Below are 23,106 nucleotides of genomic sequence, written 5' to 3'. Positions count from 1 at the left end.
TTTCGACAAGTGGTTCGGAAATAAATCCCAAAAAACAGTAAATAAAAACAAGAAATTCGAAAAGTAGAATCATGTTTTTTCAAATCTGCTCTTAAACTGTGAATAATTGGTGAAAATTATATATATAAAAAAGTTGCGCCTAGTCAATAGCTTTCCAATGGCATATCATATGAATCAATCCAATAAACCGTTTGAAAATTAGACCTCAAAAACTGCACGAAATTAGTGAAATCCGCGAAAATGTTGTTTTGTATATTCGAAATTATTTTTAAACAATAAAGAATTTGGAAAAACAATGAACACGAAAAAGATGCGAAATTACTGTACGAATCCAATAGTATATTATATGAATCATTCCGATAAGCGATTCAAATATTAAATTAAAAATACTATCCGTATAAACATTTAATTCTAATGTTCCGGAAAATAGAATTATGTTTTTTCAAATCTGCTCTTAAACTGTAAAGAATTGGGGAAAATGATCTATATGAAAAAGTTGCGCCTAGTCAGCAGCTTTCCAATGGCATATCATATGCATCAATCCGATAAACCGTTTAGAAATTAGACCTCAAAAACTGCACAGAATTAGTGAAATCCGCGAAAATACTGTTTTGTATATTCAAAATTATTTTTAAACAATAGAGAATTTGGAAAAACAATGAATACGAAAAATATGATAAATTACTGTACGAATCCAACGGTATATTATATGAATCATTCCGATAAGCGATTCAAAGATTAAATTAAAATTACTGTCCGCATAAATATGTAATTCTAGTGTTCCGGAAAGTAGAATCATGTTTCTTTTTCAAATCTGCTCTTAAACTATAAAGAATTGGAGAAAACGATCTATATGAAAAAGTTGCGCCTAGTCAACAGCTTTCCAATGGCATATCATATGCATCAATCCGATGAACCTTTTAGAAATTAGACCTCAAAAAGCGCACGGAATTGCTAAAATCCGCGAAAATGTTGTTTTGTATATTCAAAATTATTTTTAAACAATAGAGATTTTCGAAAAACAATGATCAAGATAAAGATGCGAAATTACTATACGAATCCAATGGTATATTATATGCATCATTCCGATAAGCGGTTTGAAAACTAACATGAAAATACTGTCTGCACGAATATGCAATTCTGGTATTCCGTCGAGAAGTTCACTTGTGAAACACGCGGAAGTTCAGAAAGGGTTCGAGAATAGTTATTCTCGAACCGGTTCGAGAATAGCAGACCTATATATATATATATATATATATATATATATATATATATATATATATATATATATATATATTGCAAAATAGATTTTATGAATGTTTAAATTAAATTAATTCACATATATCATATAAATTTTTTTACTCAATCATGCACAGTAGACTTAGCTATATAGAGTCGCGCTATTTGATCCCCAGGTGCAGAATAACTATTCTACATCCACCCACTATCTTTGTAACCGTAAATGAATTTTGCGTCACGTAAATTTTGTCTACTTCATAAGTTAAGTATAACATCATGAAAAATAGACATGGCCATATTTTTTTATTTACATGACGTAGAAAAATATGACATAAAATACGTATTTTTGGTGATTTTTACACTGTAATGACTCATAAAATATGTTTTTATATCGGTATTTTTGTTGTAAGTTAATATAAACATAATTATTCGAGTACAAAAATACCTCTTTTAGGGAGGCAGACGTGATGACCATCAACATTAAATCATGTTCATGTACTATCGTCGTAATAAATTGTTATTTATAGCTCAACCTTTATAATTTGTTCCCACAACATGATTAACGGGTAAGGTAATTCAAATGATGTGCAACAGCGTGGCGCTTCTATAAAACCCCATATATTGCTTTTAGTATATAAGTAGATATATATTCTAAGATTATGTATGATATTACATTCTTATGTGCAATGTTTTAATAAACCGATTTTTAGAATAATATATATATATACACATTGTTCAAAAAATCTTCCGAGATACTGATTTATCGGCCAATTTATCATGAATCGGATGGTAGCCGATAAGATTTCGGCATATCGGCTAATTTATTATTGCACCGATATTTTGGGCGATTTTCAGTCTGATAGCCGATATTTCGGCCGGTTTTGAGTCCGATGGCCGACATTTCGGCCGATTTTCAGTGGAGTTTCTTTGAAATTCGGTCTAGTAGTCGCCATTTCGTCTTATTGTCTTGTAGAATAATGCATTAGCTCAAATTTTCCATTCTTACTGATTCAAATGCAAGGAACCAAGGTAATACTTATGTTCAATGCTTCAGTATTATTTTACATAGCATATGATAGAAAATTTAGTGCCAAAAATTAGTATTTACAAATAAATAAGCCAATAAATGGCCGACCGATAAAATCGATTAATCGGCCGACAAGCGATTAATCTCCATTTTGAGGCCGATAAGTTAACGGTTAACGATTTCTTGAACATTGTATATACATTGCAAAATAGATTTTATGAATGTTTAAATTAAATTAATTCACATATATTTTATAATTATTTTTTTACTCAATCATGCACAGTTGACTAAGTTATATAGAGTCGCGCTATTTGATCCCGAGATGCAGAATAACTATTCTACATCCACCCACTATCTTTGTAACCGTAAATGAATTTTGCGTTACGTAAATTTTGTCTTGCTTCATAAGTAAAGTATAACATAAGAAAAAATTATTTACATGACGTATAAAAATATGACATAAATACATATTTTTGGTTTTTTACACTGTAATGTGTTTTTATATCGATATTTTTGTTGTAAGCTAATATGAACATAATTATTCGAGTACAAAAACATAATTTTATGTAAGTAACGGCGTAAGATTATGTTGGGTGTAAAATAACTTTTCTGTACATTTTTTATGTACAGCCTAAAAGTCTATAGCCTAAAAGTCAAATAGCGTTTCTATATATTTTTTATGTTTTGCAAAATACATTTTATAAATGTTTAAATAAAATTAATTCGTAGATGTTTCATAATTATTTTTTCTACTTAATCATGCACAGTAGACTAAGATATGTATTTTTTTTTTATACATTTCATGTTACGTAATTTAAATTATTCTATTATTTCTCACCCAAACGCCTTCTTTTAATTTTCTGCTAGGTTTAGCATTTTAGATAGATAATCTTGTGTATAATTTTTTTCAATAAACTAGTACAAATGCCCGTGCGTTGCTACGGGTCCTCAAATTTTATTTCTCAATGCATATATATAATTCACAACTCACTATGAAAATTCAAAACTACAACACGATAATACCACCGAACACAATAACAAGACAACATCATTGTGCATCTAACGTGGTTTCAAGTTTTAGATCTTCTTCTTACTCTTCCGTCATAACTATCAACTTAACCCCTCCTTTTGGATATACTATTGTCTCACAAAACATGGATATTGCAAACACAGGTATTATAACTTTAGGAATATTTTCTTTTCTGATTAGTCCAAACAACACTTCGATAGTCGTAGTAAAATGCCCATGCGTGAACTCCTTTCTATTGAGCATATAAACACAATGCATGTGAATATTCGAACATCTCGAGGGAGCACAAAATATTCTAGGTGGCATTTGATTAAAATGATTTGGATGTAACCCGGTGATCAAAATGGTTTGGGTGTAAACGCTTTGCTTATTTAGCCTCCCACGTGACCACATACCCATCTGCCAATCTCGATTGTTATATACAAATTGCATTGATTAAACACAAACTGCTCCAGTAGGTCGACGACTCATCTAGCTCCAGTAGGTCGACGGCTCATCTAGTTGTGGTTTACTTTTTTAGCATGCAATAACTTGGGAAAGGATTGAAAAATTAATAACAATGTAGTGAAATGAATAATATGAAATAGGATTTACCCATATATCTGACAGATAGACTATTTGTGTTAATAGTCGGATTTACATGCCAAAACAAAGCAAATGAAAGAAACGTTATAGCAAATAGAATTTTTGCTGAACATGACAACTTAATACCTCAATGAGCATGGTTCTATCTTTTGGGATCTTTGGCAGCTAGCGTATCCTGAACAAACTTTGGGATGACCGTATCAAGCAAATATGAACCAATCTTTTTAACCATATATAGCTCGGTTACTGCACCTAATAAATCAATCGGTGGATAAAAAAAAACGGCATTTTTGTTTGCAGTCCATGGTACACATCAAACTACTCGTTTCAGGTACACTACACTGCTACAGCCAAGCAGCACCTCGATTACCTGTCATGGAATGCAAAGATTATGCCATTAGAGAGCCTCAACACATCCACCTCCACATAGTCTATACGGAAGGCTGCCTTCCTTCTGTTCCTTGCATATGACACATGTGAATGGCTATCTCCCATTTCACCAGCCTCGTAGTCGCCACTGCCATTTTCTACAGTATCATTTTCATTGCGATCCTCGTTTTAGTGCACTACTGCACTTACAATTCAGAAATTATGAAACCTGTGAATCGATAACTTAAATACTTAATAGTAATGAATTACACACATCAATGTACAGAGGGAAGGCACAATAATAGTGTGAAACATGTAAACTTAAGGCTTTCAACGCACATCAAACCATTGTCAAGTTTTGAGCAAAGGCATGCACACACTTTTTGCGAGCATCACAAGAAACATACATATACCTATCGTGCACCAAAGTATTGCCTCCTCTTCCTTCCCTCCATGTGTGCTCCATGCCAACATACCACCAATCATACCTCACATTTATTGACAGCAGTGCATCAGTCATTCTCATAGCTCACATACATAGAGAGACAAAATTTCTTCTTGGATTCAGTATGTGGACTCTGCCAATATGATCAACAATAACTAAAACATGCATAATTCTCAATGGAATAAGATGCTGCAATGATATTAAGATAACCAACCAGGTGCATATACATTGACGGATGATCAAAAGCACAAATAGAAGTATTATCTAATTTGCAGCAATGCATTTTATTGTACCAACAAATGTCTCATTAAACTGATTCTCACACCGAGATCGCCACCATCTAGTACTGATCCCATCCCATGGAAACAAAAGCTTTGTTTTGTGAGTACGAGAACTACCTGATGGCTTGAAAGATGACAGTACCTGAACCTTGACCTTGACAAACATAGCTACATACTGCATCACTGTGATGTCTAACCGTACTTTCCTTGATGATTAGACTTTTTTTCGACAAAACACAAAAGCTTGCGTTTCGATGCATTTATAGAGAGAATGATGATTAGAATTTTTCATGCTAAACTAAAGAATATGATCAAAACGGCTTCCACCTATTCTTCACGACACGGGCGAGGATCTGAGGTTCCGTGGTTGCCCGAATTTCACCGCAGCGACGGGGTTAGGGAGGATGGAACCACGGCCTCCACCTATTTTGCATGACCTTTGAGATCGGCGGGAGCCAGATTTGGCGAAGAGAGGCGCATGGAGGACGACGCAGCCAGGTTGTAAGTTGTAACAGAAGAAACACCATACATCACTTGTACATTCCCTGTTGCAGAGTACCAAATATTCAAAGACATGAAGATAGGTTGACAGAACAATATTTTGATTACAGAAAGTAGGCCTGTAATATATGTGTAGCTGCATTTGTTTCTAGCAACGATTCTTGGCAGTCTCAAATAGATCAAACACTAAGCAAAATTATATGGTGCTCCATATTAATATGCACCCAGGAAATCAGTGGAACGACCAATTGGATATGGCAAAAATGGCAAATCATATCCAAAGCCATGCTCGTGTTCAGATGAGTTCACCTTCAATGAAGGATACAAACCACATTTCCGAAACAGGAACGGTTCCAACCATGAAAAACTGCTTCCCTGCATATTCAAAATCAGCGATCGTGAACCCGAGAATTTGGCATTCAGAAGGACATTGGTTTCAGTGTGAGCGTCACTCAGATTATAGGTGTGGTCTATATGCAAATAAGAGACTTCACGGTTAGGGGAAAAAAGCATCGAGAAGTGATCCTGTATAGAGAGCATGAATGCCAATCCACGTAATGGTAGAGGGATCGCTCTCTCCTACCATTGAATTCAGTTTTGGTTCATACAATATCCTTATCCATAGTTGCATGTTTGTTATAAATCCACCTTGTATTGTGCTCCAACAAAATAGGAGTTTTTTTAACACTCCGAACAAGTATCCCCTTGCATTTGAGATATTACAAACATTGACTGATACATACTATTTGCTAGGTTGAGGATACATAATGTTTGTGTTAATATGCATCTTTAGAGAATTCTAAACAAAGACGACACCACATAGTAGTTCTAATGAGAATTTCCATGTCTTTCTCATATGCAAGCTATGACGTGAATGGCAAACAAAGCCGACCTATTTTCATGTGCTCCAATATTGTTTGTTGAACTGTAACACTACCAATTGTAGCATACTATTTTCTATCGTGTTTTCAAATTTAGACGCCCGGTTAAGTCTCTGACCAAATCTTTTTTTACCTTGTTGTGTTAACCCTAGCCTAAATGCAGAAAATGCTATGTCCTTGTGAAATGATAGAACTGTATGGCATTCAGAAGTACCAGGATGGTATGTTTCATGAAATTATGCATGCCCAGACCTCGTTCACATTTGCAATAGACAGAAGGCATATAAAAGAGGACGTGTACTAAGTGTTGATCAAAAAGACTTCCTCAAGTAGCAGCTTCACCAAAGCCTCCACCACAAACTTCTTTACCTGCAATCCATGAAGAAAAGCATCCATATCTTTTGTGGAACCACTGCGTTAGAAGAAAATCGGCATTGCATTAGGAGCTCATTTTCGTAAATTACCTATTTGATACAGAACTAAACATGAAAACTTTGTGATGAATCAGAATGCCAGCCAAGAGCATTATAGCATTGCAGAGATCAAGAATTAAGTTACAGTTTGACATGCTTCAAGGAATAATATTGATCAATCAACAATTCAAATCACAAATGATTAACCTGGAGGTAGTTACCTGCCTTGCCAATTCAGTTGCACAAAAACTCCTGCAAAATTTCAACTTCGTTCATGAATTAGTGATATAATGATAAAAAAGCTTTAAAAAGGATAAACTCTGGCAGTGGGAAAGGCTACACCTCGTTCTCTTCAGAAACACTAAATCTGAAAAATAAAACAATCACATCAACTCCTGGAAGTCAATGAAGAATAGACAAAATCTTGAAATGGAGCATTGCAGCCTCGTGCTGATGGAGGCCGGACTCTACAATCTGGTTGCTGCATCTTCCGTTTGCACCAAGGAGCATTAACAGAAACCATTAAACTGCAGTATAACTGACTGAACTACTCAATCTGGATGAGGGTACGAACCTCCTTTACGTGATCAGCTTGCAATATGTAGAACTCTGGTTCGTCGTCCCCATCTGAGTTGTAGGATGCGCGCGGCCGCATGAGGGTCCTGGGCACAGAGGAAAGGCACCAACGGCTTATAGTATGCAAGGCTGCACATAGGAACGACCGCAACGGCGGCTCATCTATCCAAGGCTGCACGATTTCGGTGTACCTGATTGCGCGGATGACCGATCAGCGTGCAGGGATGCGGGACCATCTTGTGGTGCAGCAGGAAGTCTTCAATCTGGGGATGGGCGGCTGGCGGGTGCAGGGGAGGGGTGGGAAGGGAGGGCGCCACCGGTGGCCAGTCCAGGGGACGGGGACGGGGGAATGGGATCGACGACTCGTGCATCCCCTGCAGGGCGCGTCGGTGGAGAGGCATGGAGGGTGGAATGCAGGCTTGGGAAGTGGTACGGGAGAAAGGATGCAATGCGGGCAGCCGGCCGGCAGTGGCGGGAGCGAAGCAAAGGCAGCCGCGGCCGGTGGCTTGCGCAGGGTGGCGACGTCAGCCCCGGCCGGTGGCTTGTGGAGGGCGGCGACGTCAGCCGATCCGCAGAGGAGAGAATCGCGCTTTTGGGATTGGCCGTGGATTGATGTGATTAGGGTTAAGGGAGGTGGTGCCATGGTGGGGTTGGCTGCAGGACAGTTTTGTCGACGCGTTCTTTCGCAGTTTGCGGGATGGACGAAGCGGCCCACGTGTAAGACGAGGACGACGAAACTGGTGGCAGAAAACGGAGGAAGTTCCTCCTTTTTAAGTAGTGTAGATCATATATTGCTACAGAGCAAGTTAGGTAGTGTAAGTCATTTTTTTCCGAACAAACTTGTCTAGCATATGTGACTATTTTAATTCTAAAAATAAAAGTTTTCTTGCCGAACGGACTCGGCTAGCTAGCAAGACTTTTTTTTACAGCAAAAGACTATTCATACGGCTAAATCATATGAAAGAGGGACTCTAATTTTTAGATTACACGGATAATGCAAATTTAGTTATTTGAAGGACAAATCGTACGTGGGAAGGATTCTACTTTTTTCCTAAACTCCACGTATATTACCAATCCAGCATGCTCTATCACAATATAGTTACGTGATTTAGAAGATCACTTAGGGATGGCCCCACGTACTATTTTTTCTTGACATGTACGCTGACCTTCTAAATCACGTGGGGATGGCTCCATGTATGATGGCTGTGTATAACTACTATACTAAACGTGAACAACTTCAATTTTTCTCCTAATTTTGAATTTTCTTTCAGGTTAACATCGTGGTGACAAGTTCTCCTTTCACTGGTTTGCTTTCCATCGGCATTTTTATGTGTGTAACTTGGGTGTTCTTTGCTATTTTCCAGAGGGTGGGAATTGGTGGGCTGCCTGACACCTTCCACGTATTTTTTTCCTGAGGCTTCCCTGGTGCTTGTGGGCTGTGTGGCTGTAGTTAATTATGGTGGGTCCATGTACTACTACCGCTTTGACCACCGTTCTGGTCCTCTAGAAAAATCTTGGCCCCGCTGGAGCCTCCTCCACTCTTTCTTCCTGATGTGCAGAACGCATAGCACCACGTCGTCGTCCCCGTCCTCCGCCCATGGCTTGCAGCAGGCGACTGTAGTCGTCGAGGGTGCGCGCCGGAGAGGACGCGGGCCTAGCTGGAGAGGGGGTGGGGGCGGTGAGAGGCTGCTGCCTGAGCCATCTGTCGATTTCGACCCGTCTGATCTCATCTTCATGGCCGTGGCGAGGCTGGAGATTGCGTCATTCCCTCTCGCCACCTCCCTCGCCCGTGGCTCGCCGCCGTGGCTAGCCTTCGGCCCGTCCTGCGCATGGCGTCCGACGACAGGGCCAACGCCGCGGAGGTGGACAAGACAGACGAGCCGACGGTGCCGGCACGGATGATTACGACGGTGGGCAAGGCGATGAAGGAGTCCGAGCGGCGGACGTACCTGGTGGCCGCGGTGATATCCAGCCTCGGGATCACCTCCATGGCCGCTGCCGCCGTCTACTACTGATTCGCCTGGTAGTGGCAAATGGAGGTATGCTTGTCTCTCTCCATCCCGGTAATTCCCCTGGTTGTTTTTCCTTGAAAATTTCAATTCATCTAATTTTTGTCGATCTGTTTCTACTGCTTTGCCTTTGCCAGGGAGGTAAGATTCCGGCGACGAAATCCCACGGTGAGCACACCTGAGGCACGCACCAGCCGAATCGATGTGCATTTTTGGTCAATATTTGCTAATTTGTGGGGATGGCTCGCACAGGCTAGGATGGAGTAAATAAATGTGCGGGAGGCTGAAGCTGCGCCCCTGTTAAGATTGGATATGTTTTTAGGTTATTAGGAATGAATTCGCCAAAAACATGTAGATTTTTGTACCTTTGCCCTCTTTATTCTTGCTGTGTTTGGACTGTTCATAGTCTAGATAGATTTTGCAGAGTCGCAGTAGTAGCTGGCTCTGCTCGGTGTGTAAGTCGTGCTTGGTTCCTAGCCTGCTCCTTCTACTTCCCTTTGAGCCCCTGGGGCGTCACTGCTGAAGATGACTCAGTGGTATAGCCATGGTTGATCTCCTTCTTTATTTTCATCTTTCTGTTCAGCACTTGTTTCTATGCTTTGCTGTTGCAGAAAAATGTTTTTTAGGCTTCAGGTATTTCAGTAACAAAGGATTGATAATATTAATCTTGAGATTCTGGGATGCTCCTAATGGAGTTTCTTTTTTTGCGGGGAACGGAGTTCAAAGTTTAGTCGATGTGATTATTAGAAAATTTAGTCAATTCGCTGGTCCATCTATGTTTGATCATCTGGTCTACAAGCCTTTACCTGTACATATTGTTTTGATTGCTAAACTCAAAGTGCTTCTTTGTACTTACCTAGAAGACCCTTTTGGCAGCAAATGAAAATCGAAATATGCAAGATTTCATGAATACATTTAACTGCATATGTGTTATCCTTTTCAACTAAGATACACTTCAGAGTTTCTCCATGTAGTGGGATGCCAGAGTAGTTCATCAAGTGATCTTTCCATGTCAAGACATGTGTTACTTTAGAGATAATGCATAAATATGCTGAAGATAGACTTTTTGACAGTTAAGGATGCACGAGATTGTACTTGCACTAAAATTCAGTTTATAAGATTCTCTAGATAGTTAATGAAGCATGCTTAATTTGCATGTGGTGTCAGAAACTAATGCGTGCTGAAACTAATGTGGGATGGTAATGTATCTTCCACAGTTTTTCATGTTAAGGTCGTGAAAACAGGTGTGAGAGCATCTGCAGGAGACAAATCATCTCTTTGCATCATTCATTTCTGTTATACATGCAACAAGATATTGTCTTGGGTAATGAAGTTCTTCCCCCATCTTAGGACATATGGTTTTTAAGTAGTGTAGCTTGAAAGTATGTATTATCGCTACTAAATTTAACATGTATAAATCAGTTTTGGTTTGCTAAATACCTTCATATTGTTATTACTAAATTTAACATATATAAATTAATTTTGATTTCCTAAATGCCTTCACAGATAATCATTCAGAGCAATCTCAGTGTTAGACCTCTATTTATTTGCCGGTTACAAAGGATTTGGTTGGATCAGTTTTAGCTCTGCCACGATCAGTTCAAATAAATCATGAAAGATCCTTGGTTTTTCCTTTTTCATGCATGTTTATTAGGTTAGCTGTACGCATGTTAGGTTCTTGGTTTTAGTTGTCCCCTGCTGCACTGGTATGTTTACGCTTCATATTATTGTAGCTTTCTACAGATCATGGATACGTGCTGTCAAAACATTGCTCTGCTCCTAACTGCATTGCTCAGTCTCTTATTTCTTATTTTTGGCTTTGAGATCAGATGTAAGTGTCGCCTGTTATATTGATGCACTACAGTGATCTTAGCAAACGATTTATTAGGCGTTTTTTGTTAAACAGGAATTGATCTAGGGTGAAAAGAGATATTTAAAACAATGATTATGCACCTCATGTTGACCTGTGATGCCCATTATCTACATGCAAGAGCAGAACTGGAGCTACAATCATGCTAGAATTATATTTCTGCACGACACCTGACACTGAGCATAAGAACTCTACATTATCCATGATGTGCTCTTTACAATCAATTTCTTGGATCGGTTATATGCTATGCTTCCATTGGATTCTGATTTGATGCGCACATCAAAATTACGTGGGTAAGTTGGCAGAAAATACATAGCCTCTCCAAAAATACTTCTATTTCTAGGTGCAGCATACCATTACAGCTTCAAATTAAGAAGTCATTTGAATAAAGAGATGTATCTCTAACATATTGCCCTGTTGGTGTGTCTCAAAAAATACGTGGGGTACACTCGATGTTCTTTCATTTATATATGGTTTTTGTTCTACATTTTTTGGGTGAAATTCTTAGTGTACACACTTCGTCACTGCATTATCGTCTTATATTTTTCTAATGTGATTCCCTATTTCTGTATAAACAAAAATCTAGGTTGAATTGTAAGAGGATGAAGTGTTTTTGTTGATACACCGAATCTAGGACTTGCGGCTTACCATGACAAGTGTAACAACCTTTTCTCATCTCCTTTTATATCTCCAAATATTTTCATTACTACATGATAGTTGTTTCTTCATGGAATGCCTCCTAAACTAGCAGATTATCCTTATGAGTTCAATGGAATACCATATGAACAACCAGTAGAAGCATGTTTCTATGAAGTACATTTACTTATGTGAGTTTTCTTTCTTTTTTTCTATTTAACTGTTATGCAAAAGTTTTGGCCAAGATATTGCTAAGACCTTAGTTATATAGGACATGTGGTTCTAATTTTCCTTCACCTGACTTAGCTTATTGCTCGGATGTTAATGTCATTTTGTAATAACAGATTGGAAAAGCAACGCGTGATTCATAAACATATGGAACCCAACTATACTTGAATCTACTCTGATGTTGATGAATGGAAATATATTTTGGGCAGTAACTATTTTTCCACAAAATATTATAAGTATCAGTTCGGAAATACTGACCCAACTGCACTTTGGTCATGAAGTTTCTTCATGTCACATTCTAAAAAGCGCCGCCATATATGTCCATTCTACAAATTTCTATTTTCTGATTTACTATTTTTTATCCAAGATGAACTCAACCATTCGGATCTGAGATTACAGGTTGCTCTGTTTCAAGGAATCCATTTTTTCAAATGAATTCAAATTATTCACAACTGAACCTACAAGGTTGCTCTGGTCAAAGGAATGTGTGCATATAGAGGACATGGGCATAGATTGTCGACTAAGGTGATGGATCCTAAACTTTTGACTACTTGACCATTTCTTTTGCTGGTCTAAGTTGTGCTCTGAAGCAAGAAGTAAGGTTTGAAACGGTAATTAGTCTCTTGAACCAACATATAAGTAATAAGCAGGAGTAACATCACAAGGGAGTAACCTAATTTTCCTATTAGTGAAGAATATAAATGTAATCATGTATACAATTTATGATTCCTTTGTTTTTAAGCTTTGTTGCTATGAAACACAGTGTTAAAGAATAGATAGTTCAACTCAGTGGGACTTCAGTAGACATTTCTAGGCACGGTGTCATGTATGGGCTAAATTATCATTTTAGGAAAACTAACCGAACTGCAGTAGCAGCAACCGTTAGAACATTTTGATAATGCTATTTTTCTTGGGTTTCATTTTGGAGAACATGGTAACATGCAAGATGAGTATTGTAATGCCCATTTATGTTTTGATAGGTAGCTGAAAAATTCACCGAAGCGGAGAATGGAAAGGGTAATTGTTGAGGGTATTACTATTTGCCCATGATAGTACTACTGTGGAGAATTGGGGAGAAGAGGGTAAAAGGCATTCTCTTCTATTATTGATGTTTCAAGTTCTGTATAGAAGGGTTCTTATATGAGGATGAGATTGTTCTCTTTTAAGGAGTTAGCCCATAGATCTTTTCACCATATATTCTGTCTAAGATTAAAGTTTAAGGCTGCTTATGTAAATGTCAAATTGTAGATAGATTATAAGCTTTTAGATTAGTTATGTTTCCCCAATACTGTCTCTGGTTGATCTGAATGCCACTCTTCTTTTACCATCAATAGTAGTACCACTAAGAAATGCGGCCACTTTTTTTTTGTAGTTGAAAGCAGATGTTTGTTATAATCCTCTAAGTATTGTGAATATATTCTTCGCACTTGTTTGCAACAGTCAATTTGTTATCACTTAGTCTGTCGTAGACACTTATTTGCAGTTGTCCTTACCATCCATGAAATTTGAGTTTTACCATTCTTGACACTGGTGTGCCAATTGTGTGGCGTTCTGGTTACAACGGTGATGGTGTGCTGCCTGGCAGGCTATTCAAAGCCGTTTTGTGTGCTGGGCCGGAGCCGCCCGACCACCCATCGCGCTCTGTCGATTGCAGTGATGGTTGCCTTTACTGTTATGTAGTACTATGAATCTGTCAATTTAGTTATCGCTGAATATGCCGTAGATACTTATTTGCATTGTGGTTATCATCCACCAAGGGAAGTTGAGCTTTACCATTCTTGACACTCCCGCATTTGTATCGTCTGTTCAATATCGTGCCACCCCATCACCGTCCATATTGTAGTCGTGATTTAACATAACTTTTATTCTATAACTCTTAGCTTGGTGCGGCGTGCCGCCGCGCCTGTCCTTGCTAGTGTCCTTAATAGCTTGTACGTGTCAACTTTTTACGTAATATATATCGGCTTTAAATCCGTACCATTAAAATTAAGATCAATGACATATATATATATTGAGCCTATGTGGATTAACCTGGTATCTCCGTTAAAAGCCTCTTATTTTTCTTTTAGTATATAATAGATAGATGGTCAATGATTGAATTATATCACCAGGGACAATCACCCTCAAGATATCGACTGGATGCACCCGGGACACAAGGCTGCCGTTTGGGAGGGTCCCGATTAACCAAAACCCAAACCCAAAATTACTCATACCCATGAGATTTTATATTGTCCATATCCAAAATAATTGGTAGAACTGGAGATGGGAAAACCCATAGGGACCAACACTTCATTGATTACTTAATATCATAACTAATATTATAACGAAGAGTCTTCCGGATAAAGTCTGGAGAAAAATCAGAAACAAAGCCTAAGCTAGAACATCACAAGATCTAGCTAACTGCTTCATTAAAAGAACGATGAACATTCACGAACGGACCCCATCTCAAAAATCTATCGGGGCCTTATTGCCCAAATGGTAAAATAGTAAGCTTCAAAGCTAAAAAAACAAAATTTGAGTGGGGTCCTAGAACCCCACTGGGCATTACGTGGGTCCTAAACGACCCGTGCTCAGAATATATCACGATTAAGTGTAGATACAGTTTACAGCCATGCCCAAATAAAAAAGAAAATTACATTCTTGTACTAGCAAACTGCAAAGAGGATCCTAGGTCAACCAAAGGAAACGTGAACCTGTCCCTATGGATGTGATTGGTTGCTCACAATGGGGTTTCTCGTATCCACTGGGCCACAAACAACCCGTTTGGTTGCCCACACCGAAAAGATTTTCTGGATCGCAAAAACTTTAAGTAGCCAAAAAGTTTGCCCAAGAGGAACGCTTGAATCGAGCGCTTTTCCGGGGCCAAGCGCTGGCGAGCGCAAGAGTGAGCCCTAGGTGGCTCGAGGCGTGCAAGCATTCTTACGTACCACGCACTAATCTGCATTATTTTAATCCTCCCCGATCTAGAAAATGATGGGTCAGTTTGAAATATGATGACATGAAAATAATGTGTATTGTTGTTACGAATCAATTCCATGAACCTTTTTTTTTGGTTTCGTAAAGTATTTGAATGGCAGTTTCGTGTCCCGTTTGAAGCTTTTTGGCCGAATTTAATCAAATTTGCCGCAATCGTTCGCACATTTCCTTTGACGAGTAGCTTCATCTAACTGTGACACATAACTTTTGTGTTCATATTTCTCCATTTTAACATTCGATACGAGTAGATCTATGTCTTCAAAGTATACTGCACATTGGTGTAGATCTACTCGTTTACGAATGTTGAAACTGAAAACTTTGAACACGAAAGTAGTGTGAAATGGTGAGATGAAGCTACTTCCCGAAAGAATTTTGAAATAGTCCACCGTGTGCGAAAATTTGATTAAACTCGTCCACAAATGGCTCAAAAGGAACACAAATCCGAGTTTGAAACACTCGACGAAACAATGAACCGATGATGGGAATGGAATCACAACGGTGGGACACATCTTTTCCATGTAAATGTTATCAGGAATCGATGAATGGTTCGGTAGATTAGAGGTGATTATGATTGAACTAATTTTTTTTAGATGCATACATATTTCATTATATCAAAGACCAGTACACAATACGTACACACAGATGCGGAGCGGTCCAGAAGGACATGTAGGCCCGTACACTTTGCAGAAAGAAACCCCGAAAAAGAAAATACAAAGAAGTTCTCGGGGTACTCAGCACCAGATCCGATCCGCCACCGAACTCCAGCACCGCCACGGCGAACAGCAAGAGAGGGAGCGGCAGAAGCCAACACGCCTGAGGTCGACACAGCTCCATCGCCACACTTCGGCTTTTAGAACCTGAAAAGTGGAGCACCGAAGATGCTCACCTTGTCGTTAGGGCCCGTCGGTCAGGGTCTAGCCCTGAGCTCATCGTCGATCTCCAGATTCGGCCCGCCCCGTCGACCAACGTCGAGATACGGCACCGGATCCACCTGCCACGGTCCACATGCCCTGCACAGACCTCGCCACCTCCGAGACCAGCGCCATCCTGACAAGGCCAGCGATGAGAGCTCATGTACATATTTCGTCTTCCCGACGGAGCTGGAGGAGACACCGGCGTATACCTGGGCATGTGTCGAGCCGGGCCGGGCCGAGGAAAGCCTGATGTTGAAAAAGTCAGCCCAAGCCCGGCCCGGCCCGACCAAATACCCACCAAGGCTATCGGGCCGCGGGCCGAACCGTAGTGTAAATTGATGTTTTCGGGCTACCCAGGCCCAGCCCGACCCGACTATCGGGCCAACATTTGCCGGCCTAGGACCGAGTTTTTCGGGTCGGGCCTCGGGCCGGGCTGCCCATGGCCAGGTATGCGCCGGCGTGACATGCATGGCCGAAGACGAAAAGCAAAATCCCCAGTGAGATCCCCGCCGTCGCCTCGACGATCTCGCCCGGGAAACCTAGATCCACGGCTCCTCGATGACACACAATGGCGCCATCGAGACGGTGACCCGCAATACCTTATTAGTGGCGACAGCATCGACACCGACCGAGCACCGCCCGCAAAACCTAACATACACCTATCTACACGCCGGCCAAAGACAACCGAGGCATCCTCCCCCACCCACCACCGCCGGAGCGACGAGAGGAGAGGGAGAAAGCCCCTGTCTTCAGCGGCAGCGGACGGAAGGAAAGTTGTGGTTCCCCTTTTCGCCTCCCTTATCGCCTGAGAGAGGTTGGGGAGAGAAGGCTGCGATTTATTGAACTAGTTTAGTTAACCACAATCCTCCTCAACATGCACATAACCAAATGAATTGCTTCTCATATCTCCACTCAAGTCCAAGTAAAAGTGTTGTTAGAGCATCTCTAACAGAGCCCGTAAACCACGTCGGAACTGTATTTTTCCGGCCGATTTACGGATTCGGATTAAAAGTGGCGCAGAATAGAGACTGAACTCGCTGCCCGGCCCGAAAAATTTTCTCAGGGCCCCGAAAAGTTTCACACTCGACCCCTATTAATACAGACCGGATGGCGATTTACAGGCCCAAAACTGACCGGAATTTCTAGCGCCGCCGTCCGTACAACCGTCTTCCACCACCGATTTCTAGTTGCTTTGCCAAAATTATGCGACCACGGTCAAACTCACGGCTGCAGGCAGGACGCGCGGTGACCGGACACGACAAGCCATGGCGCGAGGCGGTGGTGGGAAGCAGCGACCGAGCTCCACACAAGATAGCATCGGCCGGAAGAGCAGCTAGCAGCGGCCAAGCTAGCAGCTAGCAGCATGCGCGCGCGCCGCGCGGTGGCCTGCTCGCATGAGCTTGCGAGCAGCAACGCACAGCAGCAGCGTCACAAATAGCCAATCGGCAGCACGAATCACGGCCGCGTCCGGTCGTGCTGCCCGGACCTGCGCCCCGCGCTCGGCTCTTCCTTGTACAAGGACCATCCTCGCCTGACCTCGGCTGCAGTAGGGCCGCGGGCGGCGGCCGTACGGGGAGATCTGCGCCGCTGCGCAGACAGTTCTTACGAAGAACACAATGATTTTTCGAATATTTCGTTTTTCAGTTTCAGTTTACAGGATCTGTTCTGCGTCAGCCATTTTACGACCCGTAAACACGTTTTCGGAAGACTGAACTCGAGTTTTTCGGTTTACACTTTTACGGGCTCTGTTAGAGATGCTCTTACCCAAACGAATGCAATTTCCATGTGAGCAACCAATCGGACCCTATGTGCTTCACTGCTTCCTCTACAGTTACCTCAAGGTCTCTGGGGATGAGCCACTTGGTACGTGGTGGTTGCCAACACACGGTGACGAAATCACCTCTAATCCAGAAGAGACCTCGCCGGATGGTGAACTGATCACTCCGTTGAAGCCAAACTGCCTCCCTTAGGCACAAAGGCCAGGAGGTTTCAACTCCTTCAAGCCGAGAATGAAACGAGCCACATGCATATTCTCGACGAAACGGGTCACAAGCATATTCTCGCTGACAGATGATTCATATAACTTCAACTGATAGACAGGCTGATTAAATTCTCTCTTGTATTCATCCACAATTCTAGCCTGTTTTAACAGCATGAGCTCTCTCATCTTTTCACGGTATACATTGACATCAAATTCTTGTAGAACAGCCCCCACGAACTGCTTCCAGGAGGCCTCCAGGAACTAATGAAACCAATGAGCTGCATCACCTTAGAACTAATGAAACCAATAAGCTGCATCACCTGTCATGTGTAGTGTGGCAGTAAGCCTGAAACTTTCAGGGATATCATACAGTGCAAAGTAAGCTGCACCCATCTAACTAAATTCTGGCGTTCAATCCATTAAATCTTGGGAAATCCATCTTAGGCATCCAGGGCTGTTACTATTTCCTTCCTCATTGCTAGTGGCGAAGGATGGAAAAAAATTTGAGATAGAGCAAACTAAAAAAATGATGCAAATACCAAAATAGTGGTAAGATATGAACATCATATATGATTCTAACGAAATAACTTAGTACGATAAAAATAAAAACATATTTGATATACATAGAGCCCAGAAATATAACAATAATTCCATCTCAATGCTAAAGCTTTACTTTTTTTGTAAAAAGAATAATTTTATCGATTAAGACTTTTAAATATCCATCGTGAGAAACTAGGTCGTAATGATCTTTATCGCCAAGAAACCCTTCCAATCCACCATCTTAATGAGGTGACAATGTCTCTTATGAAATCATGATGTGTCTTTCAAATATCAAGAAATCTCTAAATTTTCAATTCTACACTTTGAATAATAAATATCATAAAGTTATCCTCCATCTCCGCAGCAGTCGTATGAAAGTGGGGGCGGTAGCACATGTGATGTTTAGAGTCCTACCTTTCAGGGTGAAAACCTAAGGTCTGGCCTTAACTGGTTGTGTCTGGCAATAACCTTGTTGGAGGTATTTTTTTTGAGAGCGGGGACTATTTTCAGGGTGAAAACCTAAGATCTTTGGTCGGGCGACGACGACGTTGTGCACCGTTTCCTTCTTGGAGGCGTCAATTTTTGGAGATTCTGTTTTTCAGGTGTTGTCTTGGTGGTGGTTGTATTGCTGTTGCTAATCCTAGGATGCTATAGCGGGACTTTTTGTTTCTTAGTTTTCTTTTTCTTTTTTTTTTGGCTGTGTGCATCTGTACTGCCATTAGGGTGTTGCTTTGTTGCAGAGGCTGGGTGTTTGGTATCTTTTGATATTAATATATTTTCTTTATCGAAAAAATATACTAAGATTCATGATAAATCTCTATAACAGAAATATAGAATCATTGTTATTTACATTCAACCTAGAATATGAGTCTATGTTTCTAGTTTAAATTCGATTTTACACAATGTTCATTAAAGCAAGCATAATTTTCTCATACATAGTTTATTTTTGATGCACAACCACTCAAAATATTTAGAAAAAACATATGCATCTAAATGTATTCACGAAAAATCAAGATAGAGCGGATGCCCTACCTTACCCTAAGGGGAGCTTCGCCCCTGCTCATTGCTCTTACCCTGTGACTAACTCTGAATAGAACTGGATGAAGCATGAGGTGATACCAGTGGAGACGTGAACGGAGGAGGCGGTTTGCGTTGAACAATGCCGCCACCCTCCACCTCCATGGCCGCTGTTGCCTGCTTGCTCACCCGCGCCACAGCAGTTTGCTCCTGGCACACCTCCCCAGCGAGGCCATGGTGAGGTTGACCTTCGCCTGGACAGAGTCGATCCGGTGCATTTGCTCGCCAAACTTCTCGTCATGTGCATCCAGATGTGCGGTGATGGTCGTGAGTCCCTCCAACTTGGCGCTCACTATCTTCAGTGCCTCCAATTCCCGCATCACTCGCGCTTCAAACTCTTCCATGGGGCAATCACCTGTTGACTGAGATTCAGCCAACCTAATTCCAGATTTACGCCAGGTCGCACCCGAAGCCGCAGGCAACCAACAACCTTCCTCAAGATTTACTAGCATGATCGACATAATTAGGAGCCCGCCGGACCGGCCGACCTCTGATACCAACTTGCGATGTTCTGGCGAGCCGGAGAATCACAAACCAGCGATACAAGTGAAGAGAGTTTGAGACAGCGATGTGGGAGACGAACTGGGAGATTACACGGGCCTCTGCCCGACACAGCCCACTAGCCTATTCACTATTTTGAACTTAATGCTTCACGCTCATCGACAGCCCTGACAACCGTGTCCTAGGAAAGGAATCCTATAAGACCAGGAGCATGTCCACACAGATCTGAAAGCATAGTCATCCTCACCATGTCGTTGTCAAGTGCTCAGATCAAAGCCAACTCCGCATGATCTTTTGATTCGCTCGATTGATTACACAGTGCATGTATTTGGGCTGCCAATAAGGGTGGACACGAGCCAGCTCGGGCTGGGCTCGGTCCGAGCCTGCTTTTGGCTCGCTCTAAATGGGCTCGGCTCGGGCTGGCTCGTTTGTTCCACGAGCTCGAAAAATGGGCTCGGCTCGAGCTCGACGGAAACTCGGGCTGGCTCGCGAGCTGGACGCGTATAGTCACTGCCATGTGGGCCCCACGCTGGAAGACCATGGGTAGCAGTGGAGGAGACGAGCGAGTTGGCGATTGCCTCCGGCGACGCAGGGAAATGCTCCATTGCCGCTGCTACCTCCGCTCGACCCCCGCCGCCGCGCGCACCACGGCCGTCCCCGAGCTCGTCCTTCACGGCCGTCCCCGAGCTCGTCCTCCACGGCCGTCACGCGCCGGCGCCAAAGACGTTCCTGGATTCAGTTGACGGTGCCCTCGCCGCGCACTCCACCCCAGCCCGTCCTCAACCTCGAAATCGACGTACCCTTCATGGGCGGCGGCGGCGTAGCGCCTGTGCTGTGCGGCGGCGGCGGCCCCAACGATATCACGGGCGGCGGCGGCGGCGGCCGTGCGTGTGTTGAGAAGAACCAGAGTAGAGACCAATTCGAGCGTGTGCGTGCTGTGGCTGCTGTGACCTGATCCTTCCCATCACGGAGTAAATGACAAAAAACTACCACAATTGTGGCAGTCATGTCACGAAACTACCAAATGCGTTCATTTTGTCACATGACTACCACTATTGAGGCATGTTCGTGACAAAGAGCACTGATTTTAATATTTAGAAGTGTTAAACCGTTTTCTGACTATTCAGGCCCACGTGTCAGGACTAACTCCTAGTTTCATTTCGCAAATATATCCTCAGATATATTTTGTGTCACACATAAATCCAATTCCCCACACACAAAAATTAGATAAATGAAGAAAATAAAATTCCTCCATTGCTTATGCGAGCCGCACTGTGACCCGCTGCTTCTTGAGCTTCCGTTGACCTTGATGCGGGTGAGCACGGTGCCGGGGAGCGGCGGCGGGAGGATCTCATACTCATGCATGACGTAGCCGGTGCTGCTCTTGCCCTTGGTGAGTTAGAAGGAGAGATCGTAGCGCTTGTACCTGATGTTGACCTCGCCGGCGCCGGGACGGACCAGGGTGACGGTTTCTTCGATCCCCTTCTGCCCCTGCCACACGCTGCCCTTGACGATGCGGTTCTTTCGACCGGCGTTGCGGGACAGGTCCGCGGCCGGGCCGAAGAAGAAGGCGTGGTCGACGTCGCCGTACCTCTGCAGGATCACCCGCGACGGGGCGCTGCCGGGATCGTCCTCGATGATGGCGCACACGTAAGGGTTGGAGAGGGTGAGCGCGCGGGAGGAGGTACTAGGTGACGATGGTAGCAGCGCCGCCGGGATCCGTTATCCTTTTGTGTGTGTCTTGATGTCTTGCTCGGATCGATGGATGGAAAGGAGAGATCCCCTGTTCCCGATTCAGAGCCTGCAATTTGATGGCCGAAGTCATCCTCCCTATCCCCTTTCTGTAGAAGATTTGGATTTTAGGTGCTAGGGATTGAAGAGATCTCATCCACGGACGTGCCGTCGAGGGGCGGGGCAGGGGCGTGGGCGGCGGTCGAGGGGCGGCACTGGCCGGCCGGCCGGCCGACGGCAAGGGGCTCTTTGTTATCACGCGGGGACAAATTGATTAGGAATTGGGGATTTGATTGCTTTTGGGAAAGGGAGATAGGGTGTGTTCTGTAAAATTACAAGAAACAAGTTATTTGTTTTTGCCATGTAGGATCTGACTGTCGGCCCTTTCTACCAGAAATTAGACTAAGACGTATAAATTAGAAAATCAGTGCTCTTTGTCACGAATATGCCTCAATAGTGGTAGTTATGTGACAAAACGAACACATTTGGTAGTTTCGTGACATGACTGGCACAATTGTGGTAGTTTTTTGTCATCTACTCCCCATCACGTTTTTGGGCCAGAAACTAGCCCAAACTGGATCCCTCCGTTAATTCGAAAAAAAAGTAACGAGCTTTCGGGCTGGCTCGGGCCGAGCCAGGCGAGCTTTCAGCCCGCCACGGGCCAGAAAAACAGGCCCGACTCGGTCTCTCTCTAAAGCGGGCCGAGCCCAAAACGAGCCGAGCCGGGAAAAGCTCGGCCCGAATGTCCAGCCTTAGCTGCCATTGATGTTCTTCTCGTGGGAGCGGAAGTATGCCATCACTCATCAGGAGCCATTATCCCCACAAAAGACCTCAAACAAAAGTCGATTGGCATGAAGAAGTTCTCCTCATGCATCTATCAATCGTACAAATACTGGGATAAACAAGTGTTGAGTTTACCAGATGCAAACTAGACGGAAGTACACGCGAACCTGCAAGCGCTAGAATCACGTGGAAGGACCCCCTGGGGCCTGGGCTCACGCGGCAATTACAGAACTGATTGCTCCTCCAATCCCAGCGGCTGGAAACGAACTCAGTCAGTGAGTTTTCGTTGACTTTTAACACACAAAATTAACCGCCTCCACATCTCGGTGATTCTGTGGACTTTCTGTGGACTTTCTCGAACTCTCTTGACATGGGATTATTTTCAGCCAAACACAAATCAGGGCGTCGCAACACAGAAGCATTGGCTGCATTGCTCACCGGGCCTCATCAACGAGGCTACCACGAGCAGTTGTCGATAAGTACACGGTGTCATACACACTAATGAAAACGATG

General features: G+C 42.6%; 2 long non-coding RNA genes across 3 annotated transcripts; one reads left to right on the top strand and one right to left on the bottom strand.

Moving 5' to 3' along the window:
* Positions 1-5,109: 5,109 nt before the first annotated feature.
* LOC127293260 (uncharacterized) lies at positions 5,110-8,046 on the bottom strand. Of its 2 annotated transcripts, XR_007845670.1 has the most exons (4): positions 7,539-8,046; positions 6,993-7,433; positions 5,787-6,770; positions 5,110-5,521 (listed from the first exon to the last, which is right to left on the bottom strand). It is a non-coding gene; the product is annotated as an uncharacterized lncRNA (long non-coding RNA). The 2 variants fall into 2 exon arrangements; XR_007845669.1 differs by having other exon boundaries at positions 5,787-7,433.
* Positions 8,047-8,908: 862 nt separating this feature from the next.
* LOC127293259 (uncharacterized) lies at positions 8,909-9,951 on the top strand. The gene is made up of 2 exons (XR_007845668.2): positions 8,909-9,386; positions 9,494-9,951. It is a non-coding gene; the product is annotated as an uncharacterized lncRNA (long non-coding RNA).
* The last annotated feature ends 13,155 nt before the right edge of the window (positions 9,952-23,106 follow it).

Source organism: Lolium perenne, chromosome 4 (assembly GCF_019359855.2).
Source record: "Lolium perenne isolate Kyuss_39 chromosome 4, Kyuss_2.0, whole genome shotgun sequence".
In the NCBI taxonomy this organism is placed as follows: domain Eukaryota; kingdom Viridiplantae; phylum Streptophyta; class Magnoliopsida; order Poales; family Poaceae; genus Lolium; species Lolium perenne.
Note: the sequence above shows the minus strand (reverse complement) of the source record. Positions and strands in the feature narration are given on the sequence as shown.